The sequence below is a fragment of the Procambarus clarkii genome, chromosome 60 (genome assembly GCF_040958095.1).
Source record: "Procambarus clarkii isolate CNS0578487 chromosome 60, FALCON_Pclarkii_2.0, whole genome shotgun sequence".
Taxonomy (NCBI): Eukaryota; Metazoa; Arthropoda; class Malacostraca; order Decapoda; family Cambaridae; genus Procambarus; species Procambarus clarkii.
Window position 1 is genome coordinate 6,697,089 of NC_091209.1, and position 7,039 is coordinate 6,704,127.

General features: G+C 38.8%; 4 non-coding genes across 4 annotated transcripts; all 4 read left to right on the plus strand.

Moving 5' to 3' along the window:
• The first annotated feature begins 1,400 nt into the window (after nucleotides 1-1,400).
• Nucleotides 1,401-1,472, plus strand: TRNAG-UCC (transfer RNA glycine (anticodon UCC)). The gene has a single exon. It is a non-coding gene; the product is annotated as a tRNA-Gly (tRNA).
• Nucleotides 1,473-2,092: 620 nt separating this feature from the next.
• TRNAG-UCC (transfer RNA glycine (anticodon UCC)) lies at nucleotides 2,093-2,164 on the plus strand. The gene has a single exon. It is a non-coding gene; the product is annotated as a tRNA-Gly (tRNA).
• A 2,662-nt stretch (nucleotides 2,165-4,826) lies between these two features.
• On the plus strand, nucleotides 4,827-4,898 carry TRNAG-UCC (transfer RNA glycine (anticodon UCC)). Its single transcript has one exon. It is a non-coding gene; the product is annotated as a tRNA-Gly (tRNA).
• Nucleotides 4,899-6,247: 1,349 nt separating this feature from the next.
• On the plus strand, nucleotides 6,248-6,319 carry TRNAG-UCC (transfer RNA glycine (anticodon UCC)). The gene has a single exon. It is a non-coding gene; the product is annotated as a tRNA-Gly (tRNA).
• The last annotated feature ends 720 nt before the right edge of the window (nucleotides 6,320-7,039 follow it).

Genomic DNA, 7,039 nt, shown 5'->3' on the forward strand with positions numbered 1-7,039 from the left:
TAAGGGTGTTTCATTCTTGTATAAGGGAGTTATCATTCTTGTATAAGGGTGTTATCATTCTTGTATAAGGGTGTTATCATTCTTGTATAAGGGAGTTATCATTCTTGTATAAGGGTGTTATCATTCTTGTATAAGGGTGTTATCATTCTTGTATAAGGGTGTTATCATTCTTGTATAAGGGTGTTATCATTCTTGTATAAGGGAGTTATCATTCTTGTATAAGGGTGTTATCATTCTTGTATAAGGGAGTTATCATTCTTGTATAAGGGAGTTATCATTCTTGTATAAGGGTGTTATCATTCTTGTATAAGGGAGTACCCAAGGGAGTTTACCCAAGGGTAAACCCCAGCTCTGTAGCACAGTGGTCTACGGTCTAGGCTTACACCTGAGGCTTCAGGGGTAAACCCCAGCTCTGTAGCACAGTGGTCTACGGTCTAGGCTTACACCTGAGGCTTCAGGGGTAAACCCCAGCTCTGTAGCACAGTGGTCTACGGTCTAGGCTTACACCTGAGGCTTCAGGGGTAAACCCCAGCTCTGTAGCACAGTGGTCTACGGTCTAGGCTTACACCTGAGGCTTCAGGGGTAAACCCCAGCTCTGTAGCACAGTGGTCTACGGTCTACGCTTACACCTGAGGCTTCAGGGATAAATCCCAGTTCACGAAAGCAACAGGTATATAGGCACGTTTCCTTTCACCTGCTGCACCCGTTCCCCCGTCAGTAAAATAGGTACAGTACCTAGGAGTTACGCAACTGTTGTGGGGGGCAGGACTAGGGGGGGGGAGGGACGTCGGGAATGGGAATTAAAAATGACTGTAAACTGTAAATTGTTTACAAGAACAAAGGTGCCTAAATGATCGCCAGTCGTCTGTCACCTTTGTGTTAGTTGATGACCTCTGTGTCGAGGAGATGGTGACATTGGTATATATGGTGACACTATATATAATGTATATATATAGTGACACAACATATATATATATAATATATATATATGACAATGTCAGACCACGGAGGAAAATGAAACAGGAATTTCCTTAAGTACTTTCGTATATTAAATACATCTTCAGATTCCTTCTGAAGATGTATTTAATATACGAAAGTACTTAAGGAAATTCCTGTTTCATTTTCCTCCGTGGTCTGACATTGTCACATTCTTAATCACGTGTTTATTTTCATGATATACACACACACACACACACACACATATATATATATATATATATATATATATATATATATATATATATATATATATATATATATATATATATATATATATATAGATGGTGACACTGGCTGTCATATAGGAACTCGGTCACAAATATGACCGAGTTCATATGACGAAATATAACAGTTATATTATTTTTATAAACATTGGTAAACATATCTATACTGCATGTGAAGCGATGGTGGTATAGTGGTGAGCATAGCTGCCTTCCAAGCAGTTGACCCGGGTTCGATTCCCGGCCATCGCATACAATGTTTTTCCTATACTTGATGACTTTGTCTAACCAGTTCCACTTACTGACAGCTCTGACACTGTTATGTCTGACATATCTGTGATATACTGGTCTGGTGTTTTCATCTGTATGTCCCGCTTCCTACTGTTTATGGTGCTTGTGACGGCACCTGACAGATAGGCCTACACGTCATCACTGACAGATAGGCCTACACGTCATCACTGACAGATAGGCCCACACTTCGTGACTGTCAGAAATGGATCTGGTAGCACAGTGGGCTTCTTTCCAGACTTACAATCGAGGATCCTTGGTTTGATTCCCGGTCGAGACAGAAATAGTTGCCAGGTTTCCTGTCATCTAATACACCCGTTCTCCCTAGCAGTAAATAGATACCTAGGAGTTAGGGAGCTGTTGTGGCTTGCATCCTGGAGAGGTTCAGTAGCTCCACTTAGGGAAGACCTAGACTCAAGCCTGAAATACATATATACACAGACTTCCTGTCCCAGACAGGAATAGTCTTATGTATATACATTTTTTTACAATGATGAATTTCCTATTAAGTATATATATTTTAATATAAATTTTAGTTAAATTTTTAGTATAAATGAAGTAAAGCTTCTGGACGTTTCCGAGAAGCGATGGTGGTATAGTGGTGAGCATAGCTGCCTTCCAAGCAGTTGACCCGGGTTCGATTCCCGGCCATCGCAGAAGTGTTTTAACAACACCTTGAGGTGTAAGGTCAGCTGCCTGGAGCAGGTGTGTGGTGGCTCGGGTGTGTGGTGGCACTGGTGTGTGGTGGCTCAGGTGTGTGGTGGCTCGGGTGTGTGGTGGCTCGGGTGTGTGGTGGCTCAGGTGTGTGGTGGCTGCAGCCCGTTCTCGCACTTGCTTATAGTCAATATTGGCTTATTAATAAGTGCATATTTGACATACTAATTTATTGTGAATATTTTAGTTTACCTTGAAATGCTTAATAGAAAACCTTGAAATGCTTAATAGAAAACACCGACCTAACCTAACCTTCTTAGTATGTTAAGATAAGCATCTTATAAGCATCTTATTGCTTCTTAATTACAATTATTACATAACCTATACCTCTATTGATATTACAGGTTTATAAAAAAAAATTAAATTATAAAGTAACTCAGGATATTGTCAAATATTGTATAAAATCTCTATTGTTTAATAAAAGTGAAAAATAAATTCCTAATATGAAAACTGGTGTTTAGCGAATCTATAGGAAGAGTTTGTACCTTAAAAACAAAATATAACGTGACATATACCACATATGTACTTATTAATCAGCCAAATAGTGACTACAAGCAATGAGTCATATATGTACTGTCTTGTGCGAGAGTTGTGCATGGGGTTGCGTGGCTCAGGTGTGTGGTGGCTCAGGTGTGGCACTGGCAGCCATCTTCCTGGAGGAGGAGGGTGTGGAGCCCTGTGGGGGGGGGGGGGGCAGTGGCCTGGGGGGGTTGTTAGATAGGGTGGATGGGTGTTAGACAGGGGGACGGGTGTCAGACAGAGGGTAGGTTGCTAGACAGTGGGGTGGTTGTTAGAGGGTCGGTTGTTAGACAGGTGGACGGGTGTTAGACAGAGGGGCGGGTGTTAGACAGAGGGGCGGGTGTTAGATAACTGCCCTGACCCGTGAAGGGCCTTCACCCCCCATATCGTGTGAGTGTGGTCAAGCACTATCTTGCTTCACCCCCAAATATTATACACAAGATAATATACTATTTAGTGACACATTTATTATACAAAATATTCTTCAGCATTATAAAAATGAATAATTTTATCATTCTTGTATAAGGGAGTTATCATTCTTGTATAAGGGAGTTATCATTCTTGTATAAGGGAGTTATCATTCTTGTATAAGGGAGTTATCATTCTTGTATAAGGGAGTTATCATTCTTGTATAAGGGAGTTATCATTCTTGTATAAGGGAGTTATCATTCTTGTATAAGGGAGTTATCATTCTTGTATAAGGGAGTTATCATTCTTGTATAAGGGAGTTATCATTCTTGTATAAGGGAGTTATCATTCTTGTATAAGGGAGTTATCATTCTTGTATAAGGGAGTTATCATTCTTGTATAAGGGAGTTATCATTCTTGTATAAGGGAGTTATCATTCTTGTATAAGGGTGTTATCATTCTTGTATAAGGGTGTTATCATTCTTGTATACGGGAGTTATCATTCTTGTATAAGGGTGTTATCATTCTTGTATAAGGGAGTTATCATTCTTGTATAAGGGAGTTATCATTCTTGTATAAGGGAGTTATCATTCTTGTATAAGGGAGTTATCATTCTTGTATAAGGGAGTTATCATTCTTGTATAAGGGAGTTATCATTCTTGTATAAGGGAGTTATCATTCTTGTATAAGGGTGTTATCATTCTTGTATAAGGTAGTTATCATTCTTGTATAAGGGAGTTATCATTCTTGTATAAGGGTGTTATCATTCTTGTATAAGGGAGTTATCATTCTTGTATAAGGGAGTTATCATTCTTGTATAAGGGAGTTATCATTCTTGTATAAGGGTGTTATCATTCTTGTATAAGGGAGTTATCATTCTTGTATAAGGGAGTTATCATTCTTGTATAAGGGTGTTATCATTCTTGTATAAGGGAGTTATCATTCTTGTATAAGGGAGTTATCATTCTTGTATAAGGGTGTTATCATTCTTGTATAAGGGTGTTATCATTCTTGTATAAGGGAGTACCCAAGGGAGTTTACCCAAGGGTAAACCCCAGCTCTGTAGCACAGTGGTCTACGGTCTAGGCTTACACCTGAGGCTTCAGGAATAAACCCCAGTTCATGAAAGCAACAGTTATTTAGGAACGTTTATTTCACCTGATGCACCCGTTCCCCCATCAGTAAAATAGATACCTGGGAGTTACGCAACTGTTGTGGGGGGCAGGCCTGAGGGGGGGGGGGGTGGGAGGTCGGGAATGGGAATTAAAAATGACTGTAAACTGTAAATTGTTTACAAGAACAAAGGTGCCTAAATGATCGCCAGTCGTCTGTCACCTTTGTGTTAGTTGATGACCTCTGTGTCGAGGAGATGGTGACACTGGTATATATGGTGACACTATATATAAGGTATATATATAGTGACACTATATATATATATATATATATATATATATATATATATATGGTGACACTATATATATATATATATATATATATATATATATATATATATATATATATATATATATATATATATATATATATATATATATATAGATGGTGACACTGGCTGTCATATAGGAACTCGGTCACAAATATGACCGAGTTCATATGACGAAATATAACAGTTATATTATTTTTATAAACATTGGTAAACATATCTATACTGCATGTGAAGCGATGGTGGTATAGTGGTGAGCATAGCTGCCTTCCAAGCAGTTGACCCGGGTTCGATTCCCGGCCATCGCATACAATGTTTTGCCTATACTTGATGACTTTGTCTAACCAGTTCCACTTACTGACAGCTCTGACACTGTTGCATGTGCAGTGTATAAAGGGAATGAAATGATCATGTCTAGTACACACAGATTGAACAACTGGGCAAGCACGACACAGACCGAGCTATTGGGTAATTATCTAGCCACTGAACACCTTAAGCTCAATGGTGGTGGAGTTATTTTCTGACTAAAAGTGCTCTGCAGTCGTTAAATAACCCATCACAATGTATGTCTGAAGTAGCTTGTAATATTATATGGAATGTAATTTTTGCCAATGATAATAACTCTTGTATAAAATTTGTGTGGATCCCATCCCATGTTGGAGTTGGAAAACATGACTTTGTAGATCAATTGGCCAATGAGGCTTGCAGGAAAGAAAACATTGATTATGACTTTGGACTATCTAATGCAGTTATTAGAAACATACAAATTAAATAAATTAATTCAGATTTAGAAGAACTAAGAAATGCCCAGAGACCTGAAAGCTGCAGTATTAAAAGTTATGACAAGTTTTGTAATAATAGGTATTAGTATGGTCAGCACAGTAACCGGACCAGGCAATGTGATGTAGTCATTGCTGTAATTCGCCTTGGCTATAGTCACATCTGGCAGGTTAGTGAGGCTGAGCCACTACCAGAATATTCAGATTGTAAACTCTGCGATAAACCTTTAATGCATTCACTAGAACACTATATTGTTGAATGTGAAACCGTAAAGGACTTTAGACCTCCTGGCCTCTTGTACCACCAACTGTGTAACTATTTCATTGACTCAGGTGTTCTGGACGACATCCTAACAATTTACCCAAAATTTGCTTGTCCATTTTAAAGAATGAAGAACAATTTTTATTTATATTATTTCTAAGATGCATCAGTTATGAACCCATCCCTGCCCTTGTGTGGCAGTGCACAATAGAAAGTTAAGATGCATCAGTTATGAACCCATCCCTGCCCTTGTGTGGCAGTGCACAATAGAAAGTTAAGATGCATCAGTTATGAACCCATCCCTGCCCTTGTGTGGCAGTGCACCATCCCTGCCCTTGTGTGGCAGTGCACAATAGAAAGTTGTTTTAGTTTGGTTTAGAAAGCTAAACCTCTCCAGGCTTGCATCCTGGAGAGGTTCAGTAGCTCCACTTAGGGAAGACCTAGACTCAAGCCTGAAATACATATATACACAGACTTCCTGTCCCAGACAGGAATAGTCTTATGTATATACATTTTTTTACAATGATGAATTTCCTATTAAGTATATATATTTTAATATAAATTTTAGTTAAATTTTTAGTATAAATGAAGTAAAGCTTCTGGACGTTTCCGAGAAGCGATGGTGGTATAGTGGTGAGCATAGCTGCCTTCCAAGCAGTTGACCCGGGTTCGATTCCCGGCCATCGCAGAAGTGTTTTAACAACATCTTGAGGTGTAAGGTCAGCTGCCTGGAGCAGGTTTGTGGTGGCTCAGGTGTGTGGTGGCTCAGGTGTGGCACTGGCAGCCATCTTCCTTCCTATAGGAGGAGGGTGTTGAGACCTGTGGGGGGGGGGGGTCAGTGGCCTGGTGGGGTTGTTAGACAGACAGTTGTTAGACAGTGGGACTGTTGTTATAATCCTGTATGTGTATTTCTTCCAATACGAGCCTTAACAAGGGCAATTGTCGTGGCGCTAATCCTTAGGAAAAGTCAGTAGTTAACCCTTAAGAGACCTCGATAAACCGAACAACATTCCTGCACCCGTTAATGCGGACATCATACGAAACAAAGGTATTATTCCCTCTGAATAATATCGGTTTTCTGTTATACTTCACTCCGTAGAAAACGAGAATTTATAAGCGCGCGTGTTATAATTTATAAGAGTTATATCATTTCTTATATAACGAGAATTTATAAGTTATTAATATTATAACTTACTATAAAATAACTTATAATGAGAATTTATAAGCGCGAGACTGAAATACAATGGTGTTTTCCAGTCCGTATAATGATAATAGCAATAATAATTGTATAATGTATTAAAATATACAATGAAGCCCTTTATAGTTGCATTAAATAGAGACAGTAAACTTTTATTATATCAAGAAACTAGTTCAGCCATAGCCTAAAATTTATTTAATTAAAATATAT